Source organism: Haemaphysalis longicornis, unplaced genomic scaffold (assembly GCF_048455015.1).
Source record: "Haemaphysalis longicornis isolate Haplotype H1 unplaced genomic scaffold, Haemaphysalis longicornis Haplotype H1 scaffold_13, whole genome shotgun sequence".
Classification (NCBI taxonomy): Eukaryota; Metazoa; Arthropoda; class Arachnida; order Ixodida; family Ixodidae; genus Haemaphysalis; species Haemaphysalis longicornis.
In genome coordinates, this window is record NW_027526233.1 from 65,024,001 (window position 1) to 65,028,944 (window position 4,944).

Here is a 4,944-nt window from a genome sequence, read left to right on the forward strand (position 1 = left end):
TATGTGCACGCTACTTGGCGTAAGACCGCTGCAAAAAAAAATGCCGTGTATCCAGTGCATATTTTTGTAGTACCTCAAATAGCCTTTGGTGTCAGTATAATCTGTGCACGCATCAGAAAATACATGGAACAACCCACGGATATGCATGCTTGAATTGTACGTAGTCATACCAGCAAAATATGAAGCGTTAAAATGAAAACAGAAACGTAAATATTCACGCTACACTGTGACACAACCGTAAACAGATGGACACATACCAGCCACAATTCGGAGACTCGCATCTACACTTTTATTGAAAGTACTCTCAAATATCTCAAACATATGTTAACTTGCACCAGCACAACTATTCACGCTGCCCCGTAGTCATGCCAGCTTAGTCACACAAACATCACGTACAACTCTGTCAGTTTTGAAACAATCTCCATGATTCAAAATGGTATTATTTTATCAAGGGCACTCCGAATGCGAGAGAAACCATTCGTGCACAATTAAACCTCCTGTTGTGCGATCTACCAAATCTGTGCCCGTGTCTATGTCGAGCGATAAACAAGGTAAATAAACGTTCAGAGGCTTTCATGAAAGTCTCGTCTCGCGCGTCTACGTCCAAATGTATTCGCATATTAGGTACGCATTTAGAAACCTAAGAAAGTACTTCAAAAAGCAGTGCGATATTTTTATGAGCCCATCCAACGAACTCATCAGCAGTTTGAGGTAGAGTTTACTCAAGCAGTTGGCATTTTCAAATACCTGCCTCTACAAACCTGAATCTTCGGTCTCTTGAAGCCGCTTATCCTTGGTGCCGCAATATACACACAAACCTTTCGCCGCGATTTCGCATACACAACACATCAAATCACTTCCTGACATGTACAAGGCGCGGCGGAGTGTATACACGGGAGAAATTCGCTTCTGCAAGCACCATGAAGTAGCGTGGTCGGTCTTCTCCTCACAATAACTGCTGTAACCGCCAACTGCTTGGTTATGCTAGCAGTTCTAATCCAGCCGTTTTGATCTAAAGCTCAATAAATCAAATCCACCAGAGCGACCACAGCAACCAAGGCGTTGCTGGCGACGTTGGGACGTTATGCCGTTATTTCATGCTCTTCGGGGGCCGGCGGCCCCACAAAAAATTTTCCACTGGTGGAGAGGTCACACCTTTCCTCACACATACATTATCGCTTCCAGGAGACGATGCACACACAGACGCACACTCCAGAACTCCTCTCGTTCTCTCGCGGGCTTCTGTCTTTTTATTGTTATCTTTTATTTGGGCGGCGCTGCTGGTGTTCAGTGGAAGCCGTTGCCAAATGACAGCGGGACCGCGCGCTGCGCGGAGACAATACCGTGCTTCTATAAAACTGGTTTTTATGTGACGAATCGCTTTCCTGTCGCCTTTGCGAAACATATTCTATTTAATACAGTACCGTTTGGCTGTTCGTATCGCATGGCAACAGAATAGCGGCCATTTCTTCTCTTTCTTGCTAATAATCGTACTGCGCGGAATAGTATGCTCCGGAGGTCGTTTTCTCACGGACTTCAGAAGTTATGCCTCCGTTGTCCGCAAGATGGCGCTGAACACAGCACATCAGTGGCGCCACCATACAAGCGCACGAGGCTCATACTGTAAATCACCCCCTCAGCTAGTGTATGCGATTTTAAGTATGTTCTTATAATAAAAAGTTGCGCATACGCAAAATCTGGTGCGGACAAACAAAAGTTAACCGAAAGCAAAGAAACAGCATATAGAGCGAGCCCGAGTGAAGCAGACGACAAATGCGAGAATCCCTAAGCCGACGTCACGAAGACGCCCTTCGCAGCGCCACCCGTGGTCGCGCTCACCGCCAATATATAACGAACACATCAGAACTGTAAGGGATGCAGGGAACTGAAATTTCACTTACCAAAATACGACAGGGTTAGGTCATCGGTTTTTATCTATAACGTGGCGAAACGTGCTGGTGATTACAAAAGTTTTTCTAAGAGAGGTGTTGCTTCTTAAAACTTTGCGCAGCACCATTGTGAGAAAAAGAATTCCCCAAAAATTGTAATAACATGATTTTTTTTGTTTGGAAAGACTTGATTTGCTACTGGGATTTTCTTAGGTGATTTTTGGCGAACTGCGTAACAAATTTACTTTTGTATTGATGCGTGCGCAAACCGACATTTCTATCGCAAAAACGCCGTTTTTATGTTATTCCACATGTGAACGTATCCACCCATTTATGACTAGGCTGTTGAGAAAATTGTTGTTTATATCTGCGCCCACGCTGTGCTTTGTGTTATCTCTGACCGCTGATTAGGAATGGAAGGCAATTAGTACAGCTGTTAACAAAAACATATTACGATGCGTTGGTTTAGGCAATAATAGTAATATGGAGAGGGATGCAATCTTTTTGTGACAATAACGGCTCCCCATATCGTTTTTTTGCATTCGTTATCACACAATGGCTTCTCAGGCTATTTTCAATCAAAGCTTTACTGATCTCGTCGAGTGCTTCCGCTGTCGGGTACGGACAGCGAGGTTTGCCAGGCGAGCGCAGCGTCAACGCGGCAGACCCGCGCAACTCTGCGTCGGTCCCGCCGCGCCGACCGCCTTCAGCGCCCGTGAGCGCAACATTGCAAAAACGTGTGTCATAACGTTATGTGCGTGTATATTTACTGCATACGGCAAAAAAGTCATGCAGGAATTTTATATATTAGGAGGAAGCCTCCAAACAAAACGGCGCACTGATAATATGCTCTCGCCTTGCTGCCAGGCTGTTGGTTGACTCAACTGCAATGGGAAGCGTGTGTTCAAAGCTTTGCATTCTCCCGCGGATTCTTCTTTCTTTTTTTGCGCAGATACGAAGCGTGGTTACTGAATCTTCAAAAGCCCACACTAAGCGAGTGGATGACATGCTGCTGTGGCGTACCAGCAGCTTCTTAGTAGGCTGGTTAGCCGGCGGTGAATACGCATAAGTGCGCATTAAATTTGGTAACAAAAAGGGCCCCCAAACGCAGTTATAGCAGCGTAGTAAAAACCCCACCCGGTGGTTCTACTCTGCTTCATATAATATTTATCGCGCTTATATCGCCGTATTAAATACATATAAACACATATGGGGCGGACACGTGTAAGCGTCAACGTTCCCAAGTATTTCGCGAGCTATCGGATAGCATAAAATCACCGCCTTTTCTTTGGAAAGAAACAATATAACTATGTTCTAAACCAATGAAAAGTCAAGAAAACTAGAGATTAGACGTGCCGCAATGAAAGTTGGAAACATATGAACGCAGGACGAAATTTCCGCGCTCCGGGAGGAGGAGGAAGAACTTTATTTATCCCATCCGTTGTGATCGTGGTCATGCCGGACAAGTGAGGGGTGTTCTCAAGGAACTACATTTTTTTCACGTCACTTATGCTGCAAAGGTGTTGACGGTAATAAAAGAGCTGTTGTTTCTTTCTAAGAGAGGTCTCAAGCCGGACCCGTTGACGTGGAGAAAAAAAAAAGTACCGGAATAGTAATATTCCGTAGCTTATTCGGATACGCGTATTAGATGTTCTGTCTCCGTCTCCCCCCCCCTCCTCGCCCAATGGAATTTCTTGTGATAGTCTTCTCGAGAAGAGTTTTTTTTTCGAGGCGTACGTTATGATATAGCTGGCGTACTGGGCTACACCTGGAAGCCGAAAAGTTTCGTGGCGGAGCGAACACTTCTTACCGGCAGCACTTTCGTTATACACAAAAAAATGTGAATTTTATACTGTTCATGTATAGAGCCTCACATTCGGATCAAAGACCCATATGTAACACCCACGGGGTCCAGTTTGTAGTTCTGCAGTCGCAAGTGCCCTCAGATGGATGGAATACTTCGCGCGGAAACATCACGCTACGTCTGATATACTTGCAGGCAAAGCCTCATCTTTTGTGCATTGAACAATATAAATTACGTTTTCTTTTGAAGCGAAACATCCTTATCTTCAGAACGTTTTGCACGCAGGCAGGCTTTACAAGTGTTTCTGTTCTGGGTATCACTCCTATGCGGGCTTCATATGCCTTTACATACGCGAATTCAACCGAATAAATCCTTCTTCATTCGCCTGCACTAAGTGGCAGAATTACTATACAATGTCTTCGTTTTAAACCCAAAACTCCCACCTCCTCTCGCGGGAACCTCTGTGTAGATGCGACGCATATGGGGTTCACGTTGCAGCGTTGGACAGCGGAGGAACGGCGCTGGAACAATTGGAGCGGAGCGGCGCAGGCGCCGCGTTTTATAGAGCGCATAACGGTAAGGGGACGCGCCGGCGCCAGTGCGTCTGCCGCGGCTATGACGCAACACAATCCAACACAATCCACTTTAATCAAATCCAATCAAAATCCAATCCAATTCAATCGAAGCCAAGCCAAGCCAATCCAATCCAAGCTAACCCAAGCCAAGCCAATCCAATCGAATCCAATCCAATGCCTCTCACGAGAGAGTGTTCGCTATCGGAGAGGAGAGGGGGTGAGCGGTGGAGAGCGCAGCTGGCGCGGCTAGGAGAATGGGGGAGGGGTGGACGCCGACAACGCCGGATGGATGCAGGGACAAGGTGAGTGAATGAGATGCGTTCGCATCTAAAAGGTGCGACTAATATGCTTCATTCGCGCTGCAAAAAGAGGAGCGCCTCCAAGTCAGGAACGTATCGGCTTGCGGGGACCGACCCTGTATTGCGCATATATGCCGAAGGGGGCGCTGGGTGTCGCGGGCTCCGTGTCGCCCTCTGAGCGCTGTCCGGCGCCTATATGGGGCTTTCCTTTGACTGCAGCTGCGGCATACGAATAGTATGACTCACATACAACATTCTCCTTGCTTCACACCTTACTTGTAAAACGAGTTGATTCGAATCAGAGCAACTGAAAGCAACTGCAGTAGTTTTTAAAATAAACACATTGACAGAGCTTTTGGCTAAATTAGTAGTTCATC